This window comes from Seriola aureovittata, chromosome 4 (genome assembly GCF_021018895.1).
Source record: "Seriola aureovittata isolate HTS-2021-v1 ecotype China chromosome 4, ASM2101889v1, whole genome shotgun sequence".
Taxonomy (NCBI): domain Eukaryota; kingdom Metazoa; phylum Chordata; class Actinopteri; order Carangiformes; family Carangidae; genus Seriola; species Seriola aureovittata.
In genome coordinates this window covers 5,362,376-5,379,145 of record NC_079367.1, presented here as the reverse complement: position 1 = coordinate 5,379,145, position 16,770 = coordinate 5,362,376, and the positions used below count along the sequence as shown (strand labels likewise).

The 16,770-nt window shown below is 43.9% G+C and overlaps 1 long non-coding RNA gene across 1 annotated transcript in view; it reads right to left on the bottom strand.

Moving 5' to 3' along the window:
* Nucleotides 1–1,340: 1,340 nt before the first annotated feature.
* The window catches only part of LOC130167504 (uncharacterized), a 70,364-nt gene continuing 54,934 nt past the window's right edge, over nt 1,341–16,770 (bottom strand). The window contains exon 5 of the long non-coding RNA XR_008827298.1: nt 1,341–1,862. This is a non-coding gene — a long non-coding RNA (uncharacterized LOC130167504). The remainder of the gene's footprint in view (nt 1,863–16,770) is intronic.

Genomic DNA, 16,770 nt, shown 5'->3' with positions numbered 1-16,770 from the left:
TGTATTTTCATTTATTACAGTGCTGGTACTGTATATGTACATGTATCATCACTTTAATAACAACACACCCGGAGTTGGTGGAATTTTGTTTTTGTTTTTGGATTTTTTCAGTTTAGATTTATATAACTACAATTATTGGTATAAACTATGTCGACCTTGAGGTGAGATTGTTTTGTGAACCAGTTATCACCTTTTGATACAGACATTTTCCGATGTATAAACACTAGAAAAACATCCTCTTCTAGTACGAGTAAACACTTAAATAAGGTGTTATTAATAATACAAAAAGGCACTTCTGATCAGTCATCAAGTTCCATATAAAGGACCAAAGTGTCACCCTGACTTTTAACCATTTCAATGTGAGCCAATCCTTCCAATGATTAAAGCATCGTTCTATATTTTTATGCTCGACAACTCCCTCCGTCTCTAAACACTTTCTGACTTCCCTCTGTAGCTCAGATCCGAAGCCTGTTCACTTCTACTGATGATGTAAATCTTTAAAAACAGGTAAAGAATATATATATATTTTAGCAAATTAATAGCAAATTAATCTCCCCAAAACAGCTGGGCACTGCAGTTCTGTAGCAAATCTTTCTCAAACAGGATTAAATAGTGTATTTATTTGACTGACTAGTTTCAGTCAATAGTATATGTGGGAAGAAACTGCACTGTCCATGTTCATTGTAAATGATGAAACAGTGCAACAGTGTGACTCACTGTTGTATTTTTAATAGGTTTTAGACAATGAAGCTCTATGACACAGAGGAATAAACCTCCACAGGTTTATTTTATCGTAAAGATCAATTTATTGTTTTGGTATTTAAAGGGTTTTGAAAGAGAAAAACATGATAAACAGAATATCAGCTGACTTATTCTTTAAGGTTCAATACAAAAAGTTCACATGAAGATGAACATTTAAAGGAAGATTTACTTAAAACTGAGCTTCATCCATTTTTGAGAAGAACATAAACTTTTCACATTATAGATCGTCATTGTGTGTGTGTGTGTGGGGGGGGGGGGGTATGAGATCATATGATGTCATCTCTCTCTCTCTCTCTGTCTGGCTCTGTCTGTCTCCCTCAACACACACATGCACAAAGTACAGTAGTCACAAGCCCCCAACATGCCACAATCCACAAACCCAAGAGGCAGCAGCCACTGTGCCCTACACCCCCCCCACCCCCCCACCCCCCCCCCCCCCCACCCCCACCACCACCATCACCACCACACAACCCTAGAGATCATTAATAAAACCTCATGTGCCACGCACAGACCCTTCCTCCTGGATCTTGTTTCCCCTCTTCCCCTCCTCCCATCCTCCCCTCCTCCGGGCCCTGACTCCCCCACTAATCTGCAGCAGGATTTAGATATTAAGGGGACAGATGGAGGTGTGGCTCGGTCAGTAATGAGGTGAGCAGTGGCAGCGAGTCCGGAGGCCCAGACACCGGCGAAACGACGTGTGGATTGAGCTGTAAGAGGCCCCTACACAACCAGATGCACACAGCTGTCACACTGCTGACAGAAAGTATTCCTGCGACCCCAGCCCACTGCCAGAGAGAGAGAGAGAGAGAGAGAGAGAGGAAGTGTCTCTGCTGTATCTATCTATCTATCTGTCTGTCTGCCTGTCTGTCTGTCTGTCCGTCTGTCTGTCTGTCTGTCTGTCTGCGCTGACATTTGTGCAGGAAGGGGGAGCGCGACCCTTTAAGTGATCCTGAAGTGGCCCTTAGCTTCAGCTTCCAGGTATGAAATGTGAAATGCTCGCAGCTGAATTGGAATTTCCGTTCACCTCCTGAACTGAGATTGAATTGACCCTGAAAGTCGGCGCAGCGCCGTGGATCCACATGCACACACACGTGCACACGCTGCATAAAAAAGAAAAAAAGGTTACTTACTCCATACTCGATTTACTTAATGTCATATTCAGACAGAAAAATAATACATTTTCTTCTGAATTACGAGACATAAAGCCAACTTGTATTGCAGCTCCAGGTGTTTTATTGTCAGATTTTTCAGCATTTGTGAAGCAGGGTTGGTAAAATAAGACAAATCCAGTATGAAAAAAATAAAGCTGTAATGGTTTGACTCCTGAATCATGGAAGTTTGCAAAAAATAAAACAAGATCTTTAAGTCCGAATGATTTCTGAGAGTCGGTTTCAGTTAAATTGCAAACTATAAGAGTAACTATCAAAGTAAGATATTTTACCTGTTGCTCCACCACATTTGTTTGACAGCTAATAATAGTCCAATAATTTAATATATAATACATTAAGATAAACCTCCCCAAAAGATCATAAGGAGTATTTTTACTTTTTACATTTTAAGCACATTTAAGTATAACTTTGGATGCTGGATCTTTGCTTGTAGTGGAGTATTTCTTACATCATGGTATTGCTGCTTTAACTTAAGTAAATAATAAGAGTACTTCTTCCACCGCTGCTCCTCCAACAGTCAATAGGTTGAGTGTAAGAGTGTGTGTCAGCGTGACTGGGAGCAGCAGGAAGCTGAGAGGTGAAACCTGAGTGTAGAAGAGGGGCTGGATGGAGGTGGAGGGGTTCAGGAGGGGAAAAGGGGGTTGCAGGGGGTGTAAAGGGTGGTGGGCCGGTAGGTTGAGCGGTTGTGGTGGTGGTGGTAGAGGGGGCACTCTGGGAATGACTCGCCACATATGTTTATTTAGCTTTCTGCACGGTGGACGGAGAACGGGTTCAGAGCAGGGTGAAACGGAAAGTGTGTGAGTGTGTGTGTGTGTGTGTGTGTGTGTGTGTGTGTGTGTGTGTGTGTGTGGGGAGAGAAAATGTGAAGAGGATGTCTATCCTCAAACAACTGCAGCGTCAAATACACAGGGCTTTAAATGGGAGACGATGGAACGTATAACTTCATCCGAAGTCACTGTGAATTTGGCACATTTCTGATTATGGGATTTTTGAAGAGATGGAAAATGTAAGTGACATTTTAAGTGGTGTGCAAATAGGACGCAGAGCAGTTCACTTCAATACTGACTGTTTATTATACTCTTGTTATATTGACATTTGCTTTAAGTCTTGATTGTTCAGTCCTCACTGCTGCATGTGTAGAAATATGTGTGTGTGTGTGTGTGTGTGTGTGTGTGTGTGTGTGTGAGCACGCGCGCACACCTGTGTGTGAGCTGTTATGGCTTGAGAGCGGGTACTCAAGGCCAGTCTTACTCTCCTCCCAGCCTTTGAAGAGGAATGAGGATGGGAGAGAGGGCAGATAGAAGGCCAGAGGAGACGCAGTGATAGGAGAAGTGAGGGAGTGAGGGAGGGGGGGGGGGGGGGGGGGAGGGAGGGAGGGAGGGAGGGGGGCAGAGGGCACAGTGACATTACCTCCAATGACCTCTACTCTGAAACTTACTTTATAATCCAGAGAGAGAATCTCAAATATACAGAAAGTGAAAACCAAAACAAAAAAATCAGCCAGTTACTGTTAAAACAACATTTTACTGTAATCTACCAAACCTCCTTCAACATTTTAAAGAAAACCAAGTGCTTCTCTCTGAATTTTAGCAACATTACACCACTAAGAGATTTGTTTAATTCCACCTTGTGGCAGGATGCAGTTACAGTACTCAATTCCTGAATGAGGAGAGAATGCGCTGGGCTTGATTTGAAACCGACGGCAGAGGAAGAGACAGGAAATGAGGGAAGAGGCAAGAGACGGGTGTGACAACAAAGGCCCCCTGCTGGAACCAGACTGGGGATGTTGTGGTCATATGGTTTGTGTCTTAACCACGAGGCCACCAGGACACTTTAAGGGGAATAATCTCAACCAGTTGACTAAATGTTTCTCTTCTCTTTTATGACGGAGCTTCTGACTTTGACATGTAGTAACATTTGATGCCGATAAAGAGAGAATAAAAGGAATCACAGAGAGTGTAGACACGGGAATGATGTGTGTGTGGATTTGCGTGTGTGGATTTGCGTGTGTGTGTGTGTGTGTGTTAGTGTGTGTGTGTGTTTGAGAGGGGGGGCAGTGTGGAGGGTCAAAGTCAGGGAGTGCAGGAGGTATGAATGCCTGTGGCAGCAGAGTTCACCCTCACCTAGTGACCTTCACTGACCTCCATCCATCTGTTTATATTCACTGATTCTTGCCTCCCAGAAAACGCACACACACACACACACACACACACACACTGATTTGAACAAGCAGGTGGCATTTAAAGGATTTCTCATTGACTTATAACTCTTCTTTCATATTTGCGTTAAGCTATATTTCTGATATGAACTAAATAAATTACATCAAGTAACGTTTGGCCTTCATTACTTCATTACATGGGTAATAATAAAGATACATAGAGGAAAATATGAATATATTCTGCGCCTTTAGCTGGATACATCAGCTTTTTTAATGCTCAGACAGCTTGAGAGTGACCGACTGACAGTTGATCAATTTAACATCGTACCTACCAAGTTCATTACTGAGAGGCGGTAACGCAGTCAGTGCGAGACAGGATTTAAATAAACCTGCAGTTAGTCAGACAGGTCAAATTTGAACTTTGCCAATGTGCATGAAAGCAGTTTTGTTCAATGAGAGATTCTTAGGACTGATGATTTTCAGTTTTACTTACATTCGGTTTTACCTCCACATAAAATGGCCGAACTGTCGGCCTGTTTAAACCCGTCTGATCGTCTGACCGCTTGTTTTTCTGCCTTTTTCTGTAGTAATGTTTCTCAGTCATTACTTTTGTGTGAGTACAGTTTTATGGCAGGCGACAGAAAAAACGTCCAAAACTCCAAAAACAGGACCCGAGCTGTTATAAACTGTAATTAGTACAGGTAAGAAATTCAAACACACACACACACACACACACACACACACACACACACACACACACACACACACACGTCTTGTTACAAACATAAAAACATGCAGATGCTCACACTAACCTGACTTCAGCCTCACCTTCCTCCCCCATGACCCCCTGCCAGGCACAAGCTGAAAGACAAACCAGTGCAGGCCCACACACACCTCCGCTGCATTTGTTTCCAACTAAGCCCCCGGCCTGGCCGGGTTTACAGGGTTTACATGCAACGCGAGAAGCAGCACACACTCCTGTACCCCTCCCCACACACACGCACGCACGCACTCACACACACACACACACACACACACACACACACACACACACACACACACACACACACACACACACACACACACACACACACACACACACACCTCTTCCACTCTCACTTTGTTATTTTTATAATTCAGTGTTGGGGTGGGTAAGAGATGGGGTGACAGGGGGAGCGTGGCACTGATAAGGGAGCTAATACCCAGCTTTTTAAAAGGTCAAAGGTCACCTCTGTTCGACTGGCTGTGGTTGGGCTGGTGTGTGTGTGTGTGTGTGTGTGTGTGTGAGGGGGAGGTGGGATTTGTGAAATCAGTGGACGGACAAATTTTTTCTTAACAATTTCATATTTTACATTCAAGCAAAAAGCTGCAGAGGGAAAATGGTTTTCCTCGGTGACAGTGAGTGTAATCAGTGTCCCAGAGGAACAGGAAATCCAGTGGGATCAGTCTTCTGATCTGCCCCTGCACTCAGACAACACACACACACACACACACTCACTTGTTGCCACTAAATCAGCCTGTTGATTGAGACGGCCTCTAATTTTAGCCGCAGACCCCCAGCTCCCGACCAGCAGCCCTTTGCATCCCAGGTCCGGTTGGGAATAGGCGGAAGAAGAGGTGATTTATAACTGTCATGTCTGTCACGGCAGAGTCGCGCACGAGAGGGGAGGGGCAGCTGCGCTGACGCTGGGGGGGAAATGAAGTTACACGCGAGATGCTAACAGCTGTTGTTGTTGTCATCCGGGGAGGGGACTGACTGGAGAGTGTGCGTATGTTGCTGCATTTGTTACAGAGCCGACCCCTCACCCCCACCCTCAAATAGTTTTTGTTTATGATATTAGATGCTCAGATTAAAGTTAAAGTAAAATTGCAAGTTTTAGCAGCAGTGAGATTTAATTATGATGCAAATTGAGGTCATTTAAGAAGAGTGAATGAAAGCGTTTCCCGGGTGTGTTGATGTTGACAAAGGTGAAAGGGATTAGTGAAGCTGGAATGAGACAGAAAAAAGACAGAGGGAAAGACAGAGTGTTCTGGCTCCCTGACGGTGAAGCTGTACACTGTGTATCTGGCTGTAACACATGATAACACACACACACACACACACACACACACACACACACACACACACACACACACACACACACATTCACAGTAATCGTCACAGCTGGTCCGCATCAGGTCACACACTGTTGTCAGTCTTCTCCAGTGTTTCCATTTACCTGTCATTTTTTCTCCCCGTCAGTCGACCCCAGCTCCGCTTCCTACAACTACTGACAAGATCCTGCTCATTACATTTAAACCCCTTCATCGCCTGGCTCCAGATTACATCAGAACTTGAGAGGAGAGAGATTATTCTTCCTTTTTTTCTTTTTTTTTTTTTTTAGGTAAACACTTCGGTAGAACGACCTGCCCGTGAATCTCAGACTTACAAAATCGTCCTCTTTCTCTTTTACTGTAAGGCTTTCTTATCATCAAATTTTAACATAGTACATGTGTAGGTGTTCGTCTCTGCATCCATATATATACAGTTCGTTATTGATGTAGAAATCTATGTATGAATCTGTATACTGTATATGTGTATTTATATATATATTATTTTATATTATTTGATTTTTAAAAAATCACTTGTCACAACCATATGAAATTATGATGATGGTGATTATTATTATTATTATTATTATTATTATTAATGTGTGTGTGTAATGTGCTCAGATTTTTCTTAAGAGGAACCAGAGGGGCCACTAGAGGGCGTCAGGTCAGAGGGGACCATATTCACCTGATTTCCACTGATACTAATTGAGTGACTCATAGTTATTATTCAAAGACACTTCAGTGTCTTTTTTTCTTCCATGCTACAGATACTTTGATGATTAATTTGAAGATTCATGAGGTTCAAAGGTTTATCCATTTAGATTCGGCTGTGATGTGAAGTTGATGCACCGGTGTTTCCAACCTTTTTGGTTTATGACCATTTACACTGAAGTCAATCTGCTTTCTGTCATCATTGGTCGTAAGTGGACGTGACCAGTTCAACTAAAACATGATTATTCTCTTTGTTTTATCTGAAATAATTTTCAGTGTACTTGAGAAGTAAAATCAGCTGTTCATTTACAGGAAACAAGAAAAGTTTGATAAAATTGTGAAAAGATAATTGCAAGAAACAAAACTTTAAACAAGAGCAAACGTTTTAAATGTGAAAAAATGTTCATGTCATTCCTCTAGATGGAAAAGAGACATTTGGAGTAATTGTCTTCTGGATGTTTTGACTGGACGCAGTGTGAGGACGAGTGTATTTGTAGGTTTTCTACATGAGAATAATAAATGTTTAATCTTCACCGTGTAGCAGAGTCTAGATGTTTAAATGTAACGTCACAAGACATTTCACACTCTATCACTTTTTGCTCCACATTAAACATCTTACATCACTCATGTACACTCTCTCTCTCACTCACTCTCACACACACACACACACACACACACACACACACACGTTCATGTGCACACCCAGACACACTACACCTATATATTATATTGCATGTCAGTGCCGTGTACAAGGGTTTAATCTTAATTAGCAGCCAACATTAGAGATGTTTGGACGTGTCTGTCAGCACCAATCACTTAGAGCCGAGCTGGTTTCGAACCAATCAGCTGCAGTTAACCTTGTTCCTTTGATGATTACCAAGTTAGCACCTGTTCAGTCTGCCACAGGTAAACTCCTGTTTGGTCGGCATATGGCAGGAAGCGACAGGCGCCTGGAGAAAACGTCGCAGGATGATGCTGCAGGATCGTTAATTCAAATCATTTGGTTAGATGGACGTCAGTGCACAGTGTGCATGCACTGGATCATGCATGTGGGTGTGTGTGTGTGTGTGTGTGTGTGTGTGTGTGTGTGTGTGTGTGTGTGTCCATCTGTGTGAGTGACCTCAGTCTGTCCACCATACTGTATCTCCAGCCCTTCAGACTGTATCCATCCCCATGTGAGTGGGAGGCTCCGGGCGTTTGATGTGTCTGACAGTCACCTCCTCTCTATCTCTGGTCCGGTGGGCCAGCCCGGTTGAGATGACCGCAGCGGCAAAGGGGCAGCTGCCAAACCCTCAGTCACATGACCCGGGTCACGTGACCCGGTGGGGGCAGCCAATAACGTTGCTGCCCTTGCCTCCTCATGCGGTGGGAAAACATTCCAACAGCTGGCCTCGGACGGTTCCAGAAACATCTGCGACGTCCGCCACTGGTGAGAATCTCCCCCCCTGCCGCTTCAGAACATAATCTTATGATAATAGAGGTGGTGGATTAGAGATGATATCGAAGGCCCCCCCACCCCCCTCATCCCCCCCACCCCTTTTCTTTTTTTGTTTTTTCGGTATTCATTGCTCTTGTGTCCCATAATGCATTTCCAAAGGTTGTGGGAGAGCATGAGCCCCTCATCATATCCGCCTGACACACACAGCATGGACTTATCTGCAGAGGTGTTGCATTGTTCCTTATCTGAAAGCAGATCTGAGTGTTTGTGCATGTGTGTGTGCCGGAGAGCGCTCCATAGCCTTTGACATATTGTTAATTTGAAGAATGTTTGAAGTATGATGCAACATCAGCTGCTCTCACTTAGCTTTGAGCTGCTTTCCTCTGAAAAGTCCCCTCCGGTCTCAGATTACCACAGAGACAGCATTAGTACCACACTGCGTATGTGTGTGTCGGTGTACGTGTGTGTCGGTGTACGTGTGTGTCGGTGTGTGTCAACCGTAGAAAGAAAAAATGCCTTGTTAATGTGGTTAATACAGCAAAGATTCATTTGACATTTTTTAAAGGTGTTTATTGAAAGTGACAAATATTTTCGGGGCATTCCAAAGGTCCAAATCCAAAATGTGGAATAGATAAGATCCATATCTGTTTTGGAAATTTGTGCTCGGCTAGCGCACCACCGAGCCACAGTCTCCAGCTAGGGACTGTTATGAATAATATTCAGTTGGGTTTTGTGGATAGCTTCTTTGTTGTGATGTGGATGTTAGCATAAGTGGTTTGAGTAAAACAGTGCTTTCCCAATTTTCCACAATCTGTTGGTGGAAGTGTGCGATGGAGATCATTTTGTTTCTACTGGGTTTCATTTGTTTCTGTTCCTTATAACCTGGCGGAAAGCGTTTGACTAAACCTCTTCATCCTCTTGTCATGACGTAATGTGAAGGGGTTTATGTTGTTATCTCTGATTGCAACCAAAAGCCCCAACTGCCCCATTGTTAAGGTGAAGTTATGACAAGCTGGATATGCAGCGTTGGGCAGTCAAAAAGAAAAGGTGTTGCTCAATCTACCCTTAATATTACCCCTGACTCATGGAAGACATTGTTTCCTCATTCACACTCTCTTCCTTCCACATGCTGCTCCTTTCATTCTCATCATTTTCCTCGGTGCATGAGCTCATTTGTTCATTTACCTCTCTGACTGGCCCCTATCCATCCCCGTCCTCCTCCAACAGTTCCTGTTGGTGCTCTGCCAGCTCTTCAGCTTTAAGTCCCAGGGTTTTGGTACTTTAGGCTCACTCGGGATTTTGCATGAGCGGCAGGGTTACTACTGATGCTGGAGTTTGATAAACAAGAGAGGACAGGATTTACGGCGCCTCGATAGCCTCGCCTGTGGCTGCAGAGAGGACGTCAGGTAGAACAGCCCTGAACTGAGTTTCACCGCTTGTTGTGATCATAGCAGATTATGCTTTTGCATAGCAAAACCTGTGTCAGTTGAAGCTGCACCAGTATTGTTTGTGCAAACACAAGCGTTGAACTTACGGAAACGTGGTATGGACATTACTAGAGCCTGTCTGTTTACGTTTAAATGTTTATGACGAGCAGTTAATGTTAACTCCATACATGCCCATGTTTCCTGACAGTGTCAGTTAATATTAGAAAATAAGTGGTGGAAATAGTTAAAAGTTATGAAAACACAGCGATTCATCTATTTTTGAATTTTTTTTTTTTCATAAAGACTTGATGATAAAATATATTTTCTTTAATACTGAGCTTTAAGTGGAGAGAGCAGTTACACCAAGAGAAGGTACACAAGTTTAAAAACAAGTTTCCAGTGAGAGTTATTTCATACCTGCACATATTAAGTGACAGTATCACTGTAATATTTAATTTATATAATTACAGATCAAAATACATGATTTACTTTTTTTCATAAAGAATTGATGACAAAAATATATTTTTGTTAATAACAAACATTAAATAGTGAGAACAACTACAGCAAGTTAACACCAGACACTCCTGTGATAACTGACAGCATCAAGTAAGTGATGTTAAAAATGTTTTGTTTTTTATTATTCATAAAGATTTCATGACAAACATGTTGTCACTCAAATATTATTAGTTCTTACACTAGAAATCCACCATTATCAGTTAAATGTAATGTAATCTAATGCATCGCCCCCCTCCTGTCTGTCACGTCAACCAACAGCTATAATTTGCACTGGCATCGTCTTTGACCTCTCACCTACATGAAGTAACCTCAGGGTCTTGGCCTTGTCTTTCAACTCTGAGCACAGGCCCGGGCCCTGTAGCTGCGAGCCTCTGGGTCAGCGTGGATAAAAGCTCTCCATTATAGGAAAAGGAAGCAGCACATGTTGAGTTTGTTTTACATGGGGCTTAATGGATTCCCGCTTATGCATGCATGTGTGAATGTCCGCTTCCCTTCACCGCTGGCCCGACCGCAGAGACACACGCGTGACCGTGCACACGCGTCGCGCCTGGGGACAGGATGGGCACCCACACATATGCCCACATCACCAGGGCGCAGGAGGCGTGATGCAGGGCCAGACGGTTGCCGAGGCGGGCGGGGCGGGCACAATGGAAGGATGTGGTGTATTGTTTTAGACCGTGGGGCAGCAGGGCGAGGGCTGCCGAGGGCGAACATCGTGGTTTGACACATGTGATGAGGCCGATGACTGATGGTAGTAAGAGCTGAACCGGTGCATGTGGAAATAGACCCAAACCGTGAACTTGAACTTTTCACTGCACACTATTGTACAGGCATGTTATCAGTGACATAATAAGGTCAGGAAGGGAAGGAGAAAAGGTTATGAAAATGACTAATATTGAGCAGGTGCTGCCAAAATACGTTTAACCAAGGTACAAAACAGCCACAGTTTATAAACTAGATTGTTTTGGACCCTCTTAAACTTGGTGTTAGGACAAATTTAGCACACTTCAACTGTCTGTAGCAGCCGTGTATAATTTGATAGGGCGACATCAATGGGAATGTAAGTTGGAGTGGGTTAGAATGTGGAATGTGCCACAGCCAATCAGGCGCCTCAATCTCAGGCTGACAGCCAATCAGGTCATGGCACTTCTGGTCCCCGAGAGACCACTGAACTCCACGCAGAGGACATTTCTGAGGAGATCATGAACTTTTCACTCCAGGAGATCTCTGCTTCCTTCTCTCCCTCCATAAATTGCTTTTCTTCTGTCTTAGAGAACTATGTCTCTCTGGTAATTGTATTTTGCCTCATGCCAAAGAAATGTTTCCTCTCTCACCGCACTCATCTCTCTCTCTCTCTCCTTCTGTCTCTATGTCCGTCTGCCCCCCCACCTCCCCACCCCCCACCCGGCCCGTCTCACTCAAGTGATGGGAAAAGAGCCGGAGCAGGAATTTCTGTGTCTGTGAGTGCTGTTCAGTTAAACAGAGTCATATAACACGGCTATGGTGCGTTCACATGTGCTTCAGCATTGGGGCAGAGACGGCTATTTACATTAAAGAGCCCTGAGCGGGCAGCACTGGGGCTCCCAGGCCTCCATGGTTACATTAAGTGAAATAGAATCAGCCTCACGCTCACCACTCAACACTCTCTGTCTCTGTCTTCCACTGTGTCCCAACAGTTTGTCTGTCTGCCTCTTTCCCTCTCATTCTTTCCACGATCAGTCTTCATCATGCTCTCCGCAGTCACTGAGGCATCTCAGTCATTCTAACACCATTTCCTCTTCCTCCTCCTCGCTCTCCATGCTGCTCTTTCTTTGACGGATGCTAGTAATGTTATCGCCCTCAACACCCAGGCAGCTCAGCAGCATCAGGCCACTATACAAACTAGTGAGTCCATGCGGAGCGAGCTCTCAAAACAACGGAAGTGTTTCAGGCAGCATCACATCTGTCACTGGTAAAATAAGCGTCCTTTTCTCTGGCTCTCTGCCTCCCTCCCCTGCAGTTTGCACCCAGTACTGCAACATCTGGCAGGAGTGGAGCTGTGCCTCACCTCCACCTTTACCTTTTCACCTTTGCTATCCATGTGGTGTAAGTCATGCCTTTTATATTTACGCTCCAGCTCACGAACAAAGAAATATCCCACAAAAACTTTTTTTAAACTCTTGTCGTTTTCACAAATGGACCGCTAGCCATTGAAGTGAGCTGAAACCCAATAGTTTAGAGATTAAAAGTGTAGGCTAATCCTCCTGCTCTCTTTCAGTGTTCTTTGCTGCCATATTATTTTAAATACCAGCACGCAATGAATCTTGGGATAGGTTAGGCCACGAAGGATCCACTCATTGGATGCAATCGTTCTTCTAATGCAGCCTCCAAAGGATTAAATAGCTCCCTTGCTAACATTTCACAGTAACTGTTAAACCGCGATCCCTCGTTTTTAATTTCCACATATGTTAAATACAGAATATGTGATAAGTGTTAGGCATGTGGAGGCTAATGTAACTTTTACTGTTGAGTAATTAGTAAAGCAACATAATTACTTGTTTAATGAGTAATTACTAATGTGAGCTTTAGAGGTTCTGGTGGTCACATTCGGACCTTTAAGCTAAGCTAAAGTAGCTAGCTCCTGGCTATAGTTTCATATCCAGCCTAGAGACATGAGGGTGTTATCGATCTTCTCATCTCGCTCTCGGGAAGAAAACAAAAAAGCAAATAATTATTCCTGCTGCAGAGAACTGACCTTCAGCCTGTAACGACTACATCAGAGTTTTAATCTGTTGATCATTTCAGTCCTGTGTGTTTACACCTCCACTGATTCCCATGATCTGGAAAATTAGACAGGTATTGGTGTTGGCTGCTGTTGAAGGAGGCTCAGCCACCGCCAAATATCTCCCTCACGCACACATATTCACTTATATTCTCACACACACACACACACACACACACACACACACACACACACACACAACACACACACACACACACACACACCAAGTTACCATGACTAATACCGTAGCTCTTGGCAGGCACAGGCTGGGTTCAGAGGTCAGCTCTGTGTCAATAAACAGGGGACCATGTGATTGGCTCCACAGTGACTCGAAGCATTACTGTAGCCTTCTTTAATTGTTTTATACCCGTGCTACCACATCTGAAGTTTTCTTTTAGTGGGTGAGATTTGCAAAAACGTTTTTGTGGGAAAGTCTGAGTCACAAAAATACATCATATATGATATTTCCAGAATTTCTGCATCTGTATCTCACTGAGACACACATACATGTAATTAATCTAGGAATAAACAGATGAAGGCCAGGTTAATAACAACCCTCTAGTGTTTCAGAAACCTCCAGATTGATAGAGTTGGATTTGTCCCCTGATGGGAGCCGAGTCCCGACTTTGACCCTCCTGAGATCAATTCCTTTCCTTCTTAACCTGTCGGTGGCTCTACCTCCAGCCTGCTCCGAAAAGACAGGTATAGTGTTTCTCCCTGAGCTTTACACTGTGCTTGACCCCGCCGCATAGAAAACATGTTAGATAATGGGCCCGGGCCGGCCGGTGGGGCCAAGTCGCAGCGTTTGATCAGGAAATCCTGCATGTGGCTGTACTGGATGGAAATCTGATTAGTAACCTTGGTGACGAAGCGATGGGATCCTCGAGGCTTTGCTTCAATCAGATGTGACAGGCTTGAGTTTTTGTCTACAGATCCAGTGCAGCAGAATCACCCGAGCCTGCGGGGCTGAGGCAGAGCATTAGATAAAGTGCCACAGAGCCTAATTGAATGCATCAGCCGAGGGCGGTCGACAGGACTCTGACTGTGCACTGATAACCTGCACCACTTACCTGATTTCACTGTTCCCACTGCCCCTACGTGCCATGTAATGCCTCATCTGTGTAAAAGCAGGGGATGATTGGATATCTGCCGCTCCAAATATCTAAATAATTTCACAGAGTTCTTGACATGTTTATGTGCCTTCAGAGGGGTGCAGAGCGAGCGGGGCCAAGACGACGCAGTGGCCAGGAAAATCAGCAACCTGAAGGATGAATTTAGATTCCAGTAGTCAGGAATTTCTAAGCATAACAAACATGTCAGACCTATTTAGCAGGCAAACGGCAGGTCACTAGCCAGAGCTGTGAGGTGTATATTGTTTCTGATTAAGCTTTTCTACGCTCATGTTGCTGCACTTTGTAACAATTTACTTTAAATTCATTAGAGCTTCAAACATTTTGCTTTGCCATCTCCATAAAAAATAAATGAGCTTTGTGGAGGGAATGAAGCAGAGAGCTGATTAACTCTCTGATCTATCCTTTACTTTCTGCACCACAAGTGAATTTCCTTGGATTCTGAAAGCATGCAGATAACATTAGTCTTCTTTTTACTTTTGCCAAAATACATTTATCAAGCACAGATTCCTATCACTGTTTCTTAACACTCAGACACTCAAATAAATCATCTCCTGGAGTTCTCAATCTATTTTTTTCCCAGAAGTTCATGGATATTGATATCAAACGGGAAGGTTTCACACCAAAACACCTCAACCGCTCTCTCCGCGTGTCCCCCTGGGAGCATTGAACAAAAGGGATGAACGAGTTGACCATAAAAAGCCAGCGTGCCGATAATTTCCCAGACATCTGCGAAAAATGTAACCTTTCCGTCGCTCTCATGATGTCAGCGGGCCGTTGTGTTCAGCGGGGGATTGGGCTAAAACATTTGTGACAGAGCCAAGGTAAACCGTTCCAAATGGAGCGCGGCGCGGGAAAAGGGACACCATCGCAACAAAAGGAGTTAGATATGGATCATTGGGTCTGCGCGCTGGCCCCAGCTTGAGCCAATTATTGGTGTCATCTTGATCCAATTTAATCAATCTGAGGGGGGACTCGGGAGGGGAGGGGGAGTGTGGAGTAGCGGGCGGGTGCAAACGTTGGTCAAATATCCTGAGCTGACTGTGGAGCTGTCGACCCCACCACCACCCACCACCCAACCCACTAACAACCTCTCACTTCATACCCCCCCCCCCGACCCCCCACCCCACCCCCATATTATCACAGATATATTATCTCCCAGAACCAGTGAAGTGACCAATATTTGATCATTTCCATATCCGCCTTTGCATAGACTTCAGTCTGCAAATCCCACAAACACTGCTTTTACCACCAGGAAATGAAAATCAACAGTGAATGAAGGAGGATTTTATAATATTCAAATTTTAGGTAAATGTATCTGCAACGAGTTTTTGTTTAACTGTGCCATTATTGTCTATTTACACTATTTCCTCCTCTGAAAAATCTAACAGCTCGTCGCTCATTAGCTGGAGGCATTGGATCCCTCTGCTTTGCATAGCTTAGTGTTTGCACTTCAACAAGGTTTTTTTTTTCTCCTGTTTTCTTGGGTGGTCCAGATACACTGTTATTTTTTTTGTTTTTTTTTTAAACCCTTTTTTATTTAAAACTTTTTATTTACCACGAGTAAAGCACCTGTAGAGTGGAGTCTGTTTCCACTGCAGGAACTTTTTCCAGCACCCAGGAATAATTTAAGGAATTTAGGAGCCAACCAGAAGAAACTAGGGTCTGTATTTACTTCCTCAAAGTCTCTGCTCAGAGGGAGAGTTTGGAGACCTGAACAATGCTCATTGGTCAGACACAAACCTCACATCTGCTACAGCTTGTGTTCAGCATCATTCACACAATCAGAAAGCTACGGGCTTGGCAGCACGACAGACAGTCACTATATTTATCTGTGTCAAATGTAACAACGTAGATTCCTAGTATGAAAATATGCTTCGGGTCACATTTGCACGAGTGAAACTCAAGATGTTGGACGGTTGGATTGACTGATGCACGGGAGATGGACGGCTGAACACACTGTTGGGGTCTCACTATTTGCAAGTCTGATATTAGATTACGATTTGTTCATAATGACCCTTGTTATGACCTTTAATCTACAATGTGAATGTTGTTAATATAATAATAGTTACATCCCTTTAAACTGTAAGAGGGTCTTTGTAACAAACCTGGTGACAGAATCTGAAGGTGCTCACCCAGCACCTGTTGGTCTCAGAATGATCATGGTTTATTATAGTGGAGTTTTCATCAGAGATAATAATCAATCATTTCTCCTCCATCTTGAATTGCATCACCAGCAGTAGCCCTCAGCCACTGGCTGTGCTCAAAAGGTCAGTTTAACTCGGGTCAAAGTTCAGCAGATTTGAACCTTCATGCAGCGCAGCACTCTCTGTCACAACACACCACATGCACAACAACAGAGGAGGAACTAAAAAAGCTGTTTTTATATAGTTATGTTAATCAGAGACAGAAAACCATAAAGAACTCAGCAGACTGTTGGAGACTCTGGAGACTCCCTGAGCAGCTGCACCGCTGCAGCTAAAGGCTAAACATGCTGCGCAAGAGCATCTCACGCATCAATACTTATACAGTAATAATAACACATTGAATTCAACCAACCACACACACACACACCCACCCACACACACACACACACACACACACACA